At 35.7% G+C, this 20,830-nt stretch overlaps 1 pseudogene; it reads right to left on the reverse strand.

Annotated features, from left to right (window-relative positions):
- Positions 1 to 14,674: 14,674 nt before the first annotated feature.
- LOC114092505 (gem-associated protein 5 pseudogene) lies at positions 14,675 to 19,139 on the reverse strand (annotated as a pseudogene).
- Positions 19,140 to 20,830: the final 1,691 nt, after the last annotated feature.

The raw sequence follows: 20,830 nt of genomic DNA on the forward strand, positions 1-20,830 counted from the left end.
GCGTATTTATGCGTCTCTCTGACCCCAACACTGAGCGGGTACTGAGATCACTGCCTCTCCGCCTGCCGCCATGTTGGATCCCTAAATCTTTTTCTTCAGATCTCTTTTCATCTCTTCAGAGAGGCCTACCTGACAACCCAGTCACTATCATTTTTTTTTTCCTTTGTACATTTCTCAGTGGTGACTTGTTTTTCTTTTTTTGGTTCTTTTCAGTTATAAATAATAGTAGAATCCATTTTGATATAATTATACAAGCATGGAATATATCTTATTCTAAAAAATTAGAACCCCTGTCTTGTGGGTGTACATGATGGTGAAATTCACTGTGGTGTATCCATATATGTGCACAGAAAATTTATGTCAGATTCATTCCACAGTCTTTTTTTTTTTTTTTTTTTTTTTTACTATCCACCCCCCCCCCCTTCCTTTCATTTCCCTTTGTCTAATCCAATGAATTTCTATTCTTCTCCTCCCACCCTCTCTTACTCCGGGTTAATTTCCATATATCAGAAAAAACATTTGACCTTTGTTTTTTTGGGATTGCCTTATTGCACTTAGCATGATATTCTCCAGATCTATCCATTTACTGGCAAATGTTGTAAAGTCATTCTTCTTTGTGGCTGAGTAATACTCCATTGTGTATATATACAACATTTTCTTTATCCATTCTCTGTTGAAGGGCACCTAGGTTGGTTCCATAGTTTAGCTATTGGGAGTTATGCTCCTATAAATATTGATGTGGCTGTGTCACTATAGTATGCTAATTTTAAATCCTTTGAATATATATACCTAGGAGTGGTATAACCAGGTCAAATGATGGTTCCATTTCTAGATTTCTGAGGAATCTCTATAATGCTTTCCAGAGTGTTTGCACCAATTTGCATTCCCACCAGCAATGTATGAGTGTATACCCTTTTCCCCACACCCTCACCAACATTTATTGTTATTTGTATTCTTAATAATTGCCATTCTGACTGAAATGAGATGAAATCTCAGTGTAGTTTTAATTTGCATTTTTCTAAAATTGCTGGAGATCTTGAACAGTTTTTCATATATTTGTTGACCATTCATATTTCTTCTTTTTAACAGTTTCTGTTTGGTTCCTTTGCCCATTTATTGATTAGGTTATCAGTTTTTCTACTCTTTTTTCTGGAGCTTAGTATATACAAGGTTTGGTTATTTACTAGATGAATTTTTACAAGCCAAACACATCCATGTAATTAAGACCAATATTAAGAAAAGAACATTACCAGCATCCCAGATGTCCCCTTTACGCTCTCTTCCAGTCATCATCTCCCACAAAGATACCTATTATCTTGACTTCTAACAGCATAGACTGTTTCTGCCAGTTTGTGGGCTTTATCCAAGTGGAATCATCTAGAGTACATACTCTTGTCAATGGCTGCTTTCACTCAAATATATATGTGAGAGTCACTTATATCACTGTGTAGTGTTACATTTTGTTCATTCTCATTGAAGTACATTACAAACTTATTAAATTCAATGCTATACACTAACATTGAAATATAAACTCATGTTTAATATTCTTATATGCATGTAACAAAAATTTTTCAAGGAAATTTAGATCCATTCTAATTTTTCACTCTTTTAAAATGACATTCTCTATAAATCAATATTCTTATAGCAAAATCTTAGTTCATATCTTTTACTAGTTTTTTTAGGGAGAATTTCTAGAAGTGAATTTTCAGAGACAAGAACGTTTTTTTACTTTTTTAAAATTCACATTGGCAGTTTACTCTATAGAAAGTGTTAGCAACTCATTTTACTATTAACTGTATATGACAGTATTTTCCTCTTCAAATTCTCACCAAGTTGGATATTACTGTGCTTTTAAAATTTTTGTCACTTAATATTTAAAATATTTCATTGTGGTTTTTATTTTAAATTCTTTACTTACTAATGAACTTATAGTCTTCCATGTGTTTATTGACTGTTTTATTTATAAATGGCATTTATGTCTGATTCATCTTTCAGGTATAATATTCATCTTTTCCTTATGGATTCATTAGGCATAATTTGATTCTTTGTCTAATCAGGTTTTCTATGACTGGTTCTACTTTGATGATTTGTATTTGCAATATGAAATTTGCCTATTTCATTATGATATTTAAATGAATGCATACTTTGGAGGTTTTAATTTGTGTTTTTCTAATGACTGATTCATTTAGATTTTAAACTGGATTAGCAACATTTTAAAATTCTGCTCTGAATCTGACAGTGTTCGTAAGATTGAATTATATCTTTTTAAAAATTTTTTTTTAGTTGTTAATGGACATTTATTTATTTATTTACTTATTTATATATTGTGTTGAGAATTGAACCCAGTGCCTCACATATGCTAGGCAGGTGCTCTACCACTGAGTTACAGCCCCAGCCCCAGATTGAATTATATCTTGCATATATAATTAGAAAGGTTTCAACTGTTTATATACACACATAATACATTCATAATCAAATTTTATCTTTCATTTTATTTAATTTGGAACATTCAATATGGATTAGAGAGGAATAGGCCTGTTAAATATATCACTCACTTTGATTACCCTCTTTGATTCAGCTAATCTGAAGGACCATAAACTATTTTTGTGCCCAGAACTTCCAACACTGTCACTTCATTGACAGGAAGACCTTCTAACACAGTTCTGTGAAAAGGAAGACCTTCAACAAAGGTTTTTTTTTTCCTTAAAAAAAAAAAAAACACTTTTCTTTCTTTAAATAAAAAAAAGGAATACAAATCAGTAAATATCAGAAAAGGAGACTTACTACTGGCATAAATTAAAAATGGGAAAACTTTACAACCCAAGGCCAGGAAATGGAAGGATGTGAAATTTCAAAGATTTAAATTATTAGAATATCCTTCTAAGGCCATGAAATTAAAAGGCTGCAAATGATATACTTATTATTAAAGCTAGTCTTTTGAAGTTCCAGTTGTATTTATAGAACCACATTGTATGCACAAGTGAGACTCCATAAAGACTAAGATTTGCAAAATATATTACCATTGAATTTTCCCCCACTAAGAAAAGAGGAGAAAATGGGTTTCAATGTATGTTATGAAGAAATTTCTTAATTAAAAACAGATATTATGAACAAATTTCTTAGATTTTTATTGAAAATGAGATTATTTAAATTTGATAAGTAGAAGCTGAAATCAATTTTAGAGATTTTCTTTTTTTAATTTTTTATTTGTTCTTTTTACCTATAGATGACAGTAGAGTGTACTTTGACATACATACATGGAGTATAACTTTCCATTCTTGTACATGATGTGGAGTTTACTGGTCTTGTATTCATATATGAACATAGGAAACATATAACAAAGTTATATCTGATTCATTCTACTGTCTTTCCTACTCCTATCTCTCTCCCTTCCTTTCATTCCCCTTTGCATAATCCAATGAATTTCTATTATTCCCACCACCACCCCCTTATAATTTTGTGTTAGCCTCCACATATCAGAGAGAACATTCAGCCTCTGATTTTTTGGGATTGGCTTATTTCACTTAGCATGATAGTCTCCAGTTCCATCCATTTACCAGCAAATGCCATGAATTCATTCTTCTTTATGGCGGAATAATACTCCATTATTTATATATATACAACATTTTCTTTAACCATTCATCTGTTGAAGGGCACCTAAATTGATTTCATAGCTTAGCTATTGTAAATTGAGCTGCTATGAACATTGATATGGCTGCAACACTATAGTATGCTGATTTTAAGTCCTTTGGGTATATTCTGAGGAGTGAGATAACTGTATCAAATGGTGGTTTCTGAGGAATCTCCATATTGCTTTTTAGAGTGGTTGCACCAATTTACAGTTCCACCAGAAATGTATGAGTGTTCCTGTTTCCTCACGTCCTCACCAACATTTATTGTTAGTTATATAGAAAACATTTTCAAAGTACCAGTTTTTATTTTTTAGGTGGAAGCCTGACATTTACTTTTGCTTAAGGTAAGTGTTATGGGTAAAGTTACTTTTTATAAGAGTTTTATGAACAAATAAGTATCTATGAATCAATAAATAAACTAATAAGAACCAAAGATCCATGAATTTATTCATCAAACATTATTTGTATCCAATTTGTAATAAGCTGTAGCAACATTCTTTAAATTTAAAACACATATTCTGTGGTATTTTAAGGATCTACATGTAGAAAATATATATAAATTTCCTGGCATAAAATCTAGCAAATAGTAAATATTCAACAATGTAAGTTTTCCTTTCCAGTTTTCTTAAGCATAAAATTGCAAAAATAAATCTCTTCAAGAATAGTCATGGGAAATAAAAATAAAGTAGATACTGTAATTTATAAGCACCTGTCAAAATGATCACACCTAGTATGTGCTCAATCATTTTTTCCTGTCTTCATATCATTTCCTTTCTAATGTTTGCAGAGTATCTACTATGGTCCTGAGCTATAAGGATAAATGAGACAAATGTAATCCCCACTCTCTTAGAATTAATCTCAGACTGAAAAGAAGTGAAATTAATCAATTACAATTACAACTGAATTCTAAAAAGAGGAAGAGAAGAAGCCTTTGTTATCAATTGGCTTTTAACTCTGTTAATGCAGTGCCAGGCACTAAAAATACAAAAGTTCTCCATAGTTGTTTTAATTTGCTTTGAGAAATTAATAAGCCCATTTTCAGCATGTTTACAGATATCTCAATAAGGCCCTGACCACCCCTCAGTCTTTTCATTTGTGTAGTTTTTATCTTTCTTGGCTTTCAGAAAGAGGTAAATGTCTATTAATGACTATTTTGCTGTAGCAACATTCAAACTTCCTAAATCTGAATAATAAACGGTTCTTTACTTTAGTTCAAATATATGATAACATTAGCCATCTTGGTATACAGAACACGACCCTGTGAAGGAGAAATATTAACAAAAATGTCATCTGATTATTGTCATAGAAAAATACCTCACAGAATTATACAGGTGTAAGACAGTTGTTTACTTGCAGTTATTTTTGTATAAAGTTCCCTATCGTGTTTCCTTCACCCCCTTATTCCCCTCCTGCCTTTTCACCTCCCTTTTCACCTCTGATTAGTAAAGTCACTTCTTCAGGTTCAAGTGAACTAACAAATATTTTTTGAGTGCCTATTAGTTGCACAAAAATTTTATGTTTCAAATGCTCATTGCATGGGAGCAAAGTTCTTAGCCTTCTCACATTAGTCCATGAGAACAGACTTAATATAATTTATCATGCATGAGTAGTACCTGTTTGGCAAGCTTTAATGACTGAGAAAGGAGAATGATCACTTCATTTTGTGTAAGGGGTGTGGTGGGAAGGGAAGGCAGGTGAATGGAGGGAAAGGTTCCCCCTGAAGAAGAAGAAACTATAAAAGATTCTGAAAGAGGGAGTCTCAGCAGAGGCCTGGCAGGGTCAGTGCACTAGGCCAAAGAAGGCCAGTTAAGCAGATGAGAAAGGCCCAAGCAGTGGTGGACATGGCTAAGCCCCAAGGAATATAGCAGTGACTAGCAGAATAGTTCTTCTTTGGATCATTACTCCACATTATATCTTTGAAATGAGAAGTGATAAAATATAATAAAAGAGCCTCTGTATAAGAAGGTCACCAATCCTTCTGCTAGACGAGGAACCTACAACTTTTCACAGGAAACAAGGGTAATACTTGAGCTGCCAGTGATTTACCCCTTAGCCATGTTGATCCTTCCCAGTTTCCTTATGAATTACCACTTCTTCACTTACCTGTTTGCTTGTATATTTGTTTTTCCCAGGCACTTTGTACTTGTTGTTTTTCTGCTTGGAATATTATTTCCCTAGATATTCAAACTGCTAAGTTTCTTCATTATTTAAGCCTCAACTCAAATGTCACCTCTTGATAAGAACCTTGAAGATAGGGACTCCATCCAGCTTGCAATTTAGTGCATTTACAAAGCGTAGAATGATTCATACAGGCACTGGATAAATACTTGTTCATGAATTTCAAAAGTTTTTTAATGTTTAGATCAGTCATTCAATTATTTATAATTATAAAGTCTACAACACTTGTCTTTTAAATGTGTACCTACCAAATTTTGTGCGTTGTCCTCAGGGTATAAAGGTAAAAAGATTCTAACTAGACAATAACAACACAACAGGAATAGGAAAGTTCAACTCTCAAACCCCCATAGAAATACCAATTATAACAAACACCCATGGATAAGAATACCTTTATGAGGGCTTAAGGGTCCAACTGAAAGGTTTGAAAACCTCAGTGTAGAAAAAAAATCCAGGAATAGATGCATTAAAGTGTAAACCAGTATTACTTTACACATGTCACCCTTTTCCAAAGCAGCAGAGCTTAGTGCCAATAACATCTCTTTGCTGGTGGACTTTTCCCACAGGGGAAGAAAGTAAAGATGAAGTAAGCACCTAACTCCCCCCATTATGAGACAATGCCCAAAAGACCTACTTCTATCTCACTGAAGGGAAGAAGACTGAAGGGATCAGCACAGCTGAAACATTTGAGGAAAACTAGGAATGGGAAAATGAGGTAGTAACTCACAGAATTCCAAACTCAGAACAGCCCACAGACCCTATAGGCCACTTGCAGACTCTATCAGGAGTCTAACCCACAGACCACCCACACAAATAGCTGAAACACATCCTAGTATGCCACATACACCCTCACCATCATAAGCATCCCCACAATCTTTCCCAGATGGCATCCCACACTCTATCCTGTAGACAGTGCACGTGTTCCCCTATAGATGGCAAAAATTAGCCTCCACAAACAGCACATATATATCAGTAGAGGCTCAACTCTGCTGAATAGGAAGAAGATACACAATCTTGATCATTCAGGGTACTATATTAGAAGAAATAAATTAGAGGCTCTAAGAAACTGGCTTATTTTTGTGGGATCAAGAAAAGGCTCACGAGGGCTGGGGTTGTGACTCAGTGGTAGAGCACTTACCTGGCATGTGTGAAGTACTGGGTTTGATTCTCAGAACCACATATAAATAAATAAATAAAATAAAGTTTCATCAACAACTAAAAAAATATTTTTTAAAAAATATCAATCAATAAATGGGCCAAGGACCTGAACAGACACTTCTCAGAGGAGGACATACAATCAATCAACAAGTACATGAAAAAATGCTCAACATCTCTAGCAGTCAGAGAAATGCAAATCAAAACCACCCTAAGATACCATCTCACTCCAGTTAGATTGGCAGCCATTATGAAGTCAAACAACAACAAGTGCTGGCGAGGATGTGGGGAAAAGGGTACACTTGTACATTGCTGGTGGGACTGCAAATTGGTGCAGCCAATTTGGAAAGCAGTATGGAGATTTCTTGGAAAGCTGGGAATGGAGCCACCATTTGACCCAGCTATTCCCCTTCTCGGTCTATTCCCTAAAGACCTAAAAAGAGCATGCTACAGGGACACTGCTACATCGATGTTCATAGCAGCACAATTCACAATAGCTAGACTGTGGAACCAACCTAGATGCCCTTCAATGGATGAATGGATAAAAAAAAATGTGGCATTTATACACAATGGAGTATTACTCTGCATTAAAAAATTACAAAATCATAGAATTTACAGGGAAATGGATGGCATTAGAGCAGATTATGCTAAGTGAAGCTAGCCAATCCCTAAAAAACAAATGCCAAATGTCTTCTTTGATATAAGGAGAGTAACTAAGAACAGAGTAGGGTCGAAGAGCATGAGAAGAAGATTAACATTAAACAGGGATGAGAGGTGGGAGGGAAAGGGAGAGAGAAGGGAAAATGCATGGAAATGGAAGGAGACCCTCAGAGTTATACAAAAGTACATACAAGAGGAAGTGAGGGGAAGGGGAAAAATAATACAAGGGGGACAAACGAATGTCAGTAGAGGGGGCTGAGAGAGAAGAGGGGAGGGGAGGGGAGGGGAGGGGGGATAGTAGAGGATAGGAAAGGCAGCAGAATACAACAGACACTAGTATGGCAATATGTAAATCAATGGATGTGTAACTGATGTGATTCTGCAATCTGTATATGGGGTAAAAATGGGAGCTCATAACCCACTTGAATCAAATTGTGAAATATGATATATCAAGAACTATGTAATGTTTTGAACAGCCAACAATAAAAAATTAAAAAAAAAAAAGAAAAGAAAAGGCTCGCAATCCTAATCTTTACCCCCCCTAAGAAGGAACAAGAGTAGTAGAGTGGATATATCAGTAGAAAAGTTCTAAAACATCTCCAGATCTTTAGTCAATCTGAGTAGTGAAGGTATTTCTTCTCCAAAGCTACTCATCAAAGAATGGAGCATGTGACTGCTTCTTCAGATGAGAAATACAATGTAAGTATTCAAAGAACATGAAAAAAAAAATGACACCACCAAAGGAACAAATAAACCTCCATTGGCTGACCATAAGAAAATGGAGGTATATAAATTGCCTAACAAAGAATCCAAAACAATAGTATTAAAACTCAGAATACTAAAATAGAATACAAATATATAAATTATTGGTATCAGGGAAACCATGCATGAAAAAAATGAGACATTCAAAACAGAAACCATAAAAACAATCAAACAGAAATTTTGAAGCTGAAAAATACAATGACTTAAGTGAAAAATTACATAGAAAGCTCCCACATCAGAGTGAATCAAGTAACATAAAGATTCAGTAAACTCAAAGATAGAACATTTGAAATTTTCCACTCAATCAGAAAAAAAAGAAAAAGAAAAAAGAATTAAGAAAAACTACAAGATTTATAGGATATCACCAAGTAAACCAGTAAATGTATTATAAGAGTACCAAAAGAATCAGATGAGAAAGGTCAGAGGGAGAAAGGGCAGGAAGTTTTTTAAAGAAATGATGACAGATGAATTTCATGACTGCTTTTTCTATTTCTATGAGGAATGTCATTGGGATTTTGATTGGAATTACATTACATCTGTATAGTGCTTTTGGAAGTATGGTCATTTTGACAATATTAATTCTGCCTATCCAAGAACAAGGGATATCTTTCCATCTTCTAACATCTTCTTTAATTTCTTTCTTTAGCATTCTGTAGTTTTCATTGTAGAGGTCTTTGACTTCTTTTATTGATTCCCAAGTATTTTTTTTTTGAGGCTATTGTAAATGGGGTAGTTTTTCTTGTTTCTCTTTCAGAGGATTTATCACTGATATACAGAAATGCTTTGGGTTTCAAATGGGTGTTGATTTTTATCCTGCTACTTTGCTAAATTCATTTACTAGTTCTAGATGTTTTCTGGTGTAATTTTTTGACTCTTCTAGGTATAGAATCATAAAATCGGCAAATAGTGCTAATTTGAGTTCTTCTTTACTTATCCATATCCCTTTAATTTCTTTCATCTAAATGCTCTGGCCAGTGTTTCAAGAACTCTGTTAAATAGAAGTGGTGAAAGAGGACATCCCTGTCTTGTTCCAGTTTTTAGAGGGAATGCTTTCAATTTTTATCCATTTAGAATGATGTTGGCCTGGGGCTTAGCATAAATAGCTTTTACAATGCTGAAATATGTTTGCTGTTATCCCTAGTTTTTCTAGTGTTTTGAACAAGAAGGGGTGCTGTATTTTGTCAATGCTTTTTCTGCATCTATTGAGATGATCATATGATTCTTATCTTTAAGAGTATTGATGTGATGAATTACATTGATTGATTTCCGTATGTTGAACCACCCTTGCATCCCTGAGATGAACCCCACTTGATTGTGGTGTACTATCTTTTTGGTATGTTTTTGTGTTAAATTTGCCAGAATTTTATTGAGAATGTTTGCATCTATGTTCATTAGAGATATTGGTCTGAAGTTTTCTTTGATATGTCTTTGCCTGGTTTTGGAATCAGGGTGATATTGGCCTCATAAAATGAGTTTGGAAGTACTCCCTCTTTTTCTATTTCCTGGGATAAATTGGAGAGTATTGGTATTAGTTCTTCTTTAAAGGTTTTGTAGAACTTGGCTATGTATCCATCTGGTCCTGGGCTTTTCTTGGTTAGTAGGCTTCTGATGGTATTTTCTATTTTGTCACTTGAAATTGATCTGTTTAAATTGGATATATTATCTTGATTCAATTTGGGCAAATCATATGACTCTAGAAATTTGTCAATGCCAAGAGACACTGCATCTATTAGAAGCAAAAGTAGGCCCAAATCTCCATCATTTCAGATTAGGCCCCATCTTCCTTAATAAGTCTACTATAGTGCAAGAATTAATATTAAGAATCAATAAATGGGATGGATTCAAACTAAAAGCTTCTTCTCAGCAAAAGAAACAATCAGTGAGGTGAATGGAGAGCCTATAGTATGGAAACAAATTTTTACCACATGCATTTTGGATAGAGCACTAATTTTTAGTATATATCAAAAACTCAAAAATCTTAACACAAAAAAAAACAAATAACCCAATCAATAAATGGGCCAAGGAAATGAACAGACACTTCTCAGAAGAAGATATATAATCAATCAACAAATATATGAAAAAAATGTTCAACATCTCTAGGAATTAGAGAAATGCAAATCAAAACTACTCTAATATTTCATCTTACTCCAGTCAGAATGGCAGCTATTAAGAATACAAACAACAATAAGTGTTGTCGAGGATGTGGGGGAAAAGGCACAAACATTGCTGGTGGGACTGCAAATTGGTGCAGCCAATATGGAAAGCAGTATGGAGAATCCTTGGAAAACTTGGAATGGAACCACCATTTGACCCAGCTATCCCACTCCTTGGTCTATACCCAAAGGATTTAAAAACAGCATACTATAGGGACACAGCCACATCAATGTTTATAGCAGCACAATTCACAATAGCTAAACTGTGGAACCAACCTAGATGCCCTTCAGTAGATGAATGGATAATGAAAATGTGGTATATGTATATAATGGAATATTATTCAGCATTAAAAGATAATAAAATCATGGCATTTGCAGGTAAATGAATGGAGTTGGAGAATATAATACTAAGTGAAGTTAGCCAATCTCAAAAACCCAAATGCTGAATTATTTCTTTGATTCAAAGCATGGGAAGATTAGATTAACTCTAGATAGGGCAAAGGGGAAAAGGGGAGGGAAGGGTAAGACGTTGACAGTGGGGTAGGAAAGACAGTGGAATGAGATGGACATCATTACCCTAAGTAAATATATGAAGACACGAATGGTGTGACTCTACTTTGTGTACAACTAGAGATATGAAAAATTGTGCTCTATATGTATAATATGAATTGTAATGCATTCTGCTGTCATATATAACAAATTAAAATTTAAAAATGAAAAAAAAGAAATAATGACAGAAAACTCCTCTAATTTGGGGGAGGAAATGAATATCCAGATCAATTAATCCCAAAGAACTCCTAATATGTTGAGTGTAAAGAAGTTCTTACCAAGTTACATTATAATCAAGTTTTCAAAAATCAATGATAAAGATATATCACTATTCAGAAAACTCATAAAACTATTAGTGGTTTCTCAGCAGAAATCTCACAAACCAGGAAAGTAGGATGATGTAGCACTGAAATAAAAAGCTGTCAACCAAGAAAACTTTACCTGATGAAACTGTTCTTCAGGAATGAAGTAGAGATAAAGATGTTCACAAACAAATGAAAGCTAAGGCAATTCATTGCCATTAGACTTGTCTTTACAAAAAAAAAATGTGTTAATGGGAGTTCTTCAAGTTGAAATGAAAGAATACTAATTAGCAACAGAAAAACATATAAGAGTACAAAATTCACTAGTATAGGTAAGTATACTATCAAATTCAGAAAACTATTATGATAGTGATGGTGCATAAGTCACTTTTAACTCTGACATAAGGTTTTTTTAAGTATTAAAATATAGTTACAATCGTTTCTTAGTAGATACACATTAAAAGGCTTAAGTTGTGATATCAATAAATAAAATGTGTGGAAGATGAAAGTAAAATTATTAGTTTTTTTTCTTTTAAATGTGGCTGAAGTTGTTTAATCCTTAAAATAGACTTTTATAACAAAGTTTTTTAATGTAAGCAATCTCATGGTATTCACACAAAAAAACTGTAGTAGGCACACAAAAGAGGAAAAGAAAACTTTAAAGATATCACTATAAAAATATCATCAAATCACAAAAGAATATAGCAAGAGTGGAAAAAAAGAAACAGAGCAACTGTAAAACAGAAAATAATTAACAAAATGGTAATAGTTAAGTCCTTATCTATCAATAATTATTTTAAAGTAAGTACATTAAATTACCTAGTCAGAAGATGTAGATCAGCTGAATGTATAAAAAAATCAGGATCCAATTATATACAAGGTAAAATAAGAGACTCCCTTTAATGTTAAGGAAATATATAAGTTGAACATTAAGGAATTAAACAAAATATTCCATGCAAATGATAACTCTTATAAGAGAGCAGGATTGAGGTTCTAATCTATATGTAGTGGTATTTTGCTGTTGTTAAATATGCAATTCTTTAACAATATATAATGTTGAGCTTTTTATGCTTATTTGACATCTGTGTATCTTCTTTCATTCATGAGGTGGCTGGTAAGATATTTTGCCTATTTTTTTTTTTCGGGTTGTTTGCTTTCTAATTACTGACTTTTAAGAGTTCTTTGTGTATCTTGAGTAAAGTCTTTTACAGATTGAAAAAAGAGAGAGAGAGCAGGATTGGCTGTACTTTCATCAGACAAATAAATTTGAAGTCAAAAACTGTAAAAAGAGACAAAAATGTTATATAATAAAAAGGATTCCATTCATCAAAAAGATAGCAACTATAAATATATATTTGCATCCAACATCAGCAAACCTAAATATGCATAGCAAATATTAGCAAACTGAAGGGAGAAATGAATAGCAATATAATAATAATAGGGATATTTAATACCACATTCAACAATGGATAGACCATCCAGGCAGAAAAATAATAAAAGAAAAATTAGATTTGAACACTTTAAGTCAAATAGACATAACAGACCTATACAGAACATTCCATCCAAGAGCAATCATCTCCTCCTCCTCCTCTTACTCCTCCTCTTCCTCCTCCTTCTTCTTCTTTTAGAATTTCTAGTTTGATAACTGCTCTTTACTCATGTAAAAGGGAATAAACTTTTTCATCTTAGCAGATTGTGGAACTGCCATCCAGTATGTACTTAAGCCATGCCCATTTATCTTTCCATTCAAGAAGATTCCATATCCCTAGGAGCACTACATCCTCTTATGAAAGTTCAGTTATTATGTAAAGAACTTTGAGGAATTAAATTTTACTGTGTTTCCTTTTTGGGATTTAGCATTTTTTAAATGCTAAAGCTAGGACATATAAATGTCTTCTAAACAAAACTGTCTCGCAAGGTTTTTCCTTCTTTGAGAATTCCTGTCAATGAATTTCATTCTTGCTGCTCACAACTCCAACCTTAGAAATTAATTGAAAAACTAGATACTCCAGCAAAAAAGCCTTCACAATGAATCTTAAAAAAAAAAAAAAAAAGTTCAATTATTGGGAAGGAGTGGGTTAACCCCTCTGCCACCTAGATTGTCTAATTTTTCTGTCTTAGTAGCTGGATATGAAATATTGTTCAATTGTGTAAATAACCACAGAGGAGAGATTAAGGATTTGTAATTAAATAGAATTTAGAGTTCCTTTATGGTAAAAATAGGAGTCAAATGATCCAAAAGTCATATATGTAAAACTAGAAATATGCATTTTTCTTCAAAGAGTATTTTTGGCTTTAATTCTCAAAAGGGTTCTGTGACCCCAAAAGATTAAGAACCATTGAAATAATTTCTTCCTGTGCTACTTGGTCACCATCAATTGTTTATTATAAAACTGAAAGGATTACACACATATGAGTTACTTATTTGTTCCTCTAAAACTTTAGTGATTTTTCCAAATAAGCAATTCCATAAAACAATATCAAACTTTCAACCTAAAATTCAGATGTAAAATTTCAGCCTAAAATTCAAGGTAAAGAGTCAACATGATGAGGAAGGCCTATGTTACATTCAAACTTTAGTCTTTGAAAGAGAAGACGTAGAAGAGCCTAGGTTAACACACACAAAAAAAAATTTTTTTTAAAAAAACTATGCCAATAGTCATAAAATGTGGCAATTTCACCTCCAACAAGAATGAAATGTTTACAATCAGGCGAAATATTTATAAAGGTAGCTTGTGTTCAAGAACATAACGCAGCGGAGCACAACAGACACTAGTATGGCAATATGTAAATCAATGGATGTGTAACTGATGTGATTCTGCAATCTGTGTATGGGGTGAAGGTGGGAGTTCATAACCCACTTGAATCAAAGTGTGGAATATGATATGTCAAGAAATTTGTAATGTTTTGAACAACCAACAATAAAAAATTAAAAAAAAATAAAAAATAAAAAATAGAAATCCAAAAAAAAAAGAACATAACGCTTTGGGTGATTACAAAAGTTTCTCATCTTTGGGTGAAACTTCATAAGCCTTTAGAGATGACACAATTACTCCACAGGTATTTGTTCTGAACAACTACTGCTGGCTTTTCATGATCTCAAACCCCAAGTCAGATTCCACTGTGTCTAAGGGTAGACAGTTGATTCAAGCTTAACCCTTACTGTTTTAGTTTGGATTACTGCAAACACACCTAGGGATTAGAGTGAATGCCTGGCAAGGTGTAACTGCAGAGATAAACAATGTCAATAATTCTGTGGCACGGTTTCTTCAAGGTCCCTGAAAGTTCATGTGCGGAATGTCTGGCAGTGTCTTTTATATGCTTTAGTGTTGCTGTATTTCTGAAGGAGCTCTTGGGCCTGTTGCAACATTTCTTGGATCACACAGCAGGACACTGGGACCTGATATGAAGCAGGATGAGGCAGTAGTCCTGCACATTTAGGAAGGGCCATATCTTAAATACTCTCAGGAAATTTAGCCATTATTTCATTTGTCTCTGTAAGGCTTTTGGCTCATTCAGGCAAAGAGACTCTCTCATTTTTTTCTTCTTTACATGGGCTCTGAGGACTAGCAAGGTCCTCTTCTTTCTGTTCAGGTTAATTCTTATCAGGATCATTGGTTGTGCATTTACAGAGCTGACTCTTCTGGTGTTGTCGGGTCATTTCAGGCAAAGTCTCTTGGACTTCAGCAATAGTTCTTCATGAGTTCTGGAAACTGGCATGCTTTTCTGAAAAGAGCTCCTTACAAGCACTCAGCATTTGCTTACTTTCTTCTGTGAGTCTCAGTTGTAGTCCTGCAGGTCTGCTTGGGCTTTGGGTGAGAAGCAGCTTCAGGGTCAGTCTTTTCAGCCCTGGCACTGTCCACCTACTCAATAGAGAATATCTTCCTGTGACCAGCCCTTACCCAGTCACTGGACTCAGGGCAAGGCCTGGAGAGAGAGACCACCAGATTTCATACAGACACCCATATATTTAAAAAGGCCTCCAAACTTTTGAAAGCTGATATGGCTGGGGATTTATGGCCACCCAGTTTGTCTCTTAGGTATTCACAGCCATCAGGGAGAAAGGCCGAATAGATATCTTGCATGATGGTGAAGTTCCCAGAGTCATAGCTCTGAACCACAAGCTGAAGCAATGCTTTCATGGCCTCATCCCAGGAGGCTACCTGTTGACTTAACATTGTCAAGGTCAAGTCATGGCAAATGAGAAGCAGGAGTTGTTTGGAGGGAGTGTTATTTGTAGCAGATGGATACTGGATGTTTAATAGCTTCTGAAACACTGCCTGATACTGCTCTGGAGTGTCAAGGCTGAAGATGCTCTTCCACCCTGCAGTCACTCTCTATATAAAGGACTCTTGTATGCCTGTGGCCCAAAAGTGGTAAAATTAGGAGCTTCTGCCTTCTAGAAACTGCTTTTCCTCCAGATGCCTTCATAGTAGCTCAAGCAGGCAACACCAGTCTCTGACTCTGTAGACTTTCAGGCAGCTGCAAGTCTTCCTGAGTTCTCACCCAATTCTTGGCTAGAAGCAGCTCTTGAGTACATCTGAAAGCCAGAGAAGCAGACAACCCATTTTCTCCTACAATTGCAGACAGCTCTGCAGCCATCCTAAGTGATGCTGCATCTCCCTTTTTGGCCAAAACTTTGGTGGCATCATAAGGGGGAGTAGCTCCTAAATAGCATTTGGCTGCTATGGCATAATGGCCATCTCTTTCTAGATGGATCCCCAGATGAGATACTGGTCCTTCAGGATCGGATCCTCTGGGTATAACCAGGCATTGGCAACTGCAATAGCTTCCCTGTAAAAATGGTTTGACTTGAGCAGCTCCACAGCTTCATACACTTTGTGAAAGTAGATGAGAGGCAGCCTTGATACTGATCCTGAAAACACAACTGTTTGGCAAAGGCTTCTACAGCCCATAGCATACATGGTAGCAAGCTGTTGGTGCCATAGCCACAGATTTTTTTTTCAGCTCCCTTCTTTCTGTACTGTTTGGAAAATACCCTTTAGATCTCCTTTCCAAAGCATGAACTGGTGAAATAACTCTGGGTGGCCATTTTTCAAGTTTCAATCATTCCTTCAGTTTCAATCATTCTATACAAGGCAGCCCTACCTGTGAAAATCCCCAGGTGAAATCTTTCCTCAAGATCTGCAGACACATCCTCATTTAGCTCTTTGCAGGGCTTTGCAGTTGCTAGTACCAAATAGTCCTGATAAATCTCCTCTTTAGACCTGTAGCCTAGGCTTGAGCTCAGAGGAAGCATGAAACAAGTTTTCTCTTTTTGATTAAGGCTTCTGGCTTCTTTTAGGTGGCTCCTTTTTCAGGAAAGAGATTTCTGTCATTAACCATGACTTGACTTTTTAAAGCATGAGGAAACTGGAGTACTAATAACTGGTTCTTTAGAAACCATTGAAGAGAGGCCACAAGGTGACTCTGGCTCCTGTGCTTCCTTCATCCCTTCTTGGTCTGACAGGCCATTCTAACAGATCCTGAGTTCTCCTTTGTGCTCCTTTCTTAGCTCCTGTCAAGTGACTCTTGCTTTATAGGCACTCACAAGATGAGCTTTTTCTTCTTTTTGGACTTTGGCTTCGGTTGAGAGAGCCATTTTTTCTCTAATTCAATACTTTTTTGGTCATGAAGAGGCCAAGAATGAGCTTGCATGGAAGTCGGCCATTTGTACACACAGAAGTCACCTCCCCCTGAGTAAATGCAATCTGGAGCCAATAAGGACTATGCCACACAAACAGGCTTTTACTGGAGAACATCCCATACTGGTATGATATCCCATACCATCACAGAAAGCAGACACTAGCCTTCCATCATGATGTAGGCCCCATGCCAGACTAGTAATCTTAGCTGTATGTCCTGAGAGGGCCTAGTAGGCTCTATAATGGTCACTAGAGATTCAAGATTGCTCTCTAGGACAGTTTTCAGATTGTTCACATAAAATGACCACATTGTTGGAGACAGACTATCAGAGAGCTTGGCTACACCTGGCTGCCATGATCATGATACCAGGAAATGATATTCACAAGCTTGTGACTATGTTGGATGGTCCAGATCAGTCTCAGGTTGGGAACCTGAAATATTTCTATTGATCCATCTTCATTGTCAAGGGCTAGGGATATAGTTCAGTTGGTAGAGTACTTGCCTTGCATGCACAAGGCCCAGGGTTCAATCCCCAGCACCACACACACAAAAAAAGCAGTCTTCCATCTTCATTGCCAAGAGCCATGATTTTGCCATCTGCTTTCCAGCTGATTTCTGTGTATACAGCAATCTGTATTTTGATGGAATTGACTCCCTGATGAGTTTATTGATATCAAAGGCTCCTCCACTCAGCTTTCAGGGCTTATGCTATAGAACAATCCCTTCGCCTCCATAGGTGTATAAAGTGAGGGAAGGTCTGTCCTTCTCCTCTGAGTAACATTGGGGGTGCTTGTTGTCCCCAAGCTAATGTGTATACAGTCTTCTTATGATATGTTCTATAAATTTGTGGATGTTTATTAGAGTAAATGTCACTTTTCTGTCATCAGTTCCAACAGCTAAGTAACTTTCCTTGTTTGAGTGCCAGCACAGCACTGTAACGTTGGACTTGACACCCTGCCAAAAGTTTTTCACATCACAGTTATTCTTTATGGAGAGTATATTCCATACATGGATCATGCCATGCCCAGTGCCTATGGCCAAACAGCCCACATCCAAATGAGAGAAAGTCAGGCTGTAGGGAAACCCACCAAGGGAAAGCAGGGTCCAGCATCACTCCAGAGTGGCCAGGTCCCGACATTTTACATTTCTATCCATTGATATGGAAAGAAGCAGCTGTTTGTCATCCTCAGTTTACAAAGGACATAAATTAAATGAAATTCTAGAATGAGTCTGTCCTTCTGATGAAGTGAGAAAGAGGATATATTTCTGACTCCAAGACTGAGTGAGCAGTTCACCTCAGCAGCAGTTCACCTCAAAACCAACTTGTCACCAGGTGCATTGGCTGATCCCTAGGCCAGCAGAGTGTCAACCACAGGCATTCTTTGACAGTTGGATCTATACCCTGTCCTCTTCTCGTCAGAAAGGGAAGTTTCAAAATCATCACTCCTCTGTCTTGAGAGCAGTTGCAAAATGTGGCCTTGAAGTGTACTTCAAACCTGTGAATAACTTCTCCTTTCTTATGAATGTAAATTATAACCACTATGCCATCCTTGTAGCAGATAGCGACTAAAGCTTCATGATGACATGAACAAGTATGACAGAAAGTTGCCCTTGGTTCTACAAAGAGGTGCTGGCTGTCATTTCTGTTAAACCAGTAACAGAAAACTACTCCTTTTTCATCCCGGGATACTATTAAATCCTTTACTCAAGGAGACCAATGCAATGTTAATTTGGTATACTGATGTAGTGCGTGAAAATCCAAGATTTTCACGGTCCCATCATTGGAGCTGGTGGCACAGAGGTTGTATTGACCAGGATGATGAGAAAATGTGAAGCCAGAGACTCTTTCAGTGTGTCCCACCAACTCTCCTATGATTCTAAACATGGGAATCCCCAGGGTCATGCCTGCTCTTGAGCCCATGTGCCCAAGGAAGATGGAGGTCCAGGCCATGAAACCAAAGAGGCCCCCAGCACTGCATCACTGCAGTGGGTGCCTGCCAGTTAAGGGAGGGAGGCAGTGTCCACAGTTTCTGCCCCAGAATCAATGGCAACAAGGCTGAAGGAAGCAGCCACAAGGATGGATCATTGGGAGCTCCTGAATACATTATTTTCAAATATACCTGGCGTATTCCCCAAGATAGAACATATGTTAGACTACAATGGCAGTTTTAACACATTTAAGAGGACTGAAATTATATCAAATACCTTTTCTGACCACAACAGTATGAAACTGGAAATCAATAACTGGAGGAAAACTGGAAAATTCAAAAATATATGGAATTTCAATACCACAATGCTAAACAACCAATGGTTGAAAAAAATCAAAAGGTGTTTTAATTAGCTTTTGCATTGCTGTGACCAAAATACCTGACAAGAACAAGTTAGAGGAGGAAAGGTTTATTTGGGAGTCCACAGATTCACAGTTCTCTGTTTATAGAGATTGCCAACTCTATTGCTCTGGGCCCAGGGTGTAGCAGCTCATCATGAGGGAAAGACATAGCAGAGGAAAACAGCTCAGTTCATGGTGGGGTCAGAAGAAGCCCTAGGAATAAAAACTCTTCCAGGGCCCACCCCCAGGGACCTATCTCCTCCAGTCATGCCTACCCGCCTACAGTTAGCACCTCATCAGTCCATTCAAACTAGGATGAACCAATTAGATTACAGTTCTCATAAACTAATCATTTTACCTCTGAATATGAGGACATTTTACCTCCTACACTATGAGGACACCTCATATTAAAACTATAATAAAAGGTAAATATATAGATACATAGATATATATAATATAATAAGTGTGGGGAGTGTGTGTCTTAAGATGAATAAAAATAGAAACAGAATAGACCAAAACTTGTGGTATATAGCAAAAGCAATTCTAAAAGAGATTAAAAACAAAGAAAGAAAGAAAGAGCTCAAGTAAAGGACCTAACATTATGCATAAAGGAACTAGACAAAGAATAATAAGTCCAAAATTAGCAAAAGTATGAAAATAGTAAAGATTGGAGCAGAAATAAGTAAAATAGAGACTCAAAAAAAAAAAGAGATCAAGAGTTGGTTTTTTAAAAGGTAAACAAAATTGACAAATGCTTAGTAAAACTAAGAAAATAAGAGAGAAGACTCAAATAAATAAAACCATACATGAAAGACGAGACATTACAACTGATACTGCGAAAACACAAAAGATCTACAAAGGATTACCATGGACAATAAATGCCAACAAACTGGATAACTTAGAACAAATGAATAAATTCCTAAAAGCACACCTATTGAGCCTGAATTATTTAAGAAAAATAAAATAGCTGAAAAGACCAATAGCAAGTAAGGAGATGGAATCATTAATCAAAAGCCTTCTAACAAAAAAAAGTTCAGTAGGAAGCTTTGCAAGGTTATGGATATGTCTATGATTTTAAAGGTGAAGATGGTTTTATGATTAAATACTTATCCCAAACTCATCAAGTTGCAGACATTAGATGTGCACGGCTATTAATAATAATTATATCTCAATAAAGCAGTTTTATATTTTTTAAAAAAGATTCTATATAATGGAGGCACACAACTTTAAGTATTCAATCACAACAAGAAAAATCATTGAACAAATTTAATATATAAGTTGGGATAAACATTTGGTTTTAAAGGAAGTTTCCATCATCTGCTTGGGACTTTTGATCTTGATAATAAGCTTGATGATATGGAAAGGATTAAATAATAATCATCTGAACTTAGGTGATATATAAGTTTAAAAAAAATCATAATCCAAGACCAGTGCTAATGGCAACACCAACAAATTAAAGAAAATAAT

This window comes from Marmota flaviventris, chromosome 10 (genome assembly GCF_047511675.1).
Source record: "Marmota flaviventris isolate mMarFla1 chromosome 10, mMarFla1.hap1, whole genome shotgun sequence".
Taxonomy (NCBI): domain Eukaryota; kingdom Metazoa; phylum Chordata; class Mammalia; order Rodentia; family Sciuridae; genus Marmota; species Marmota flaviventris.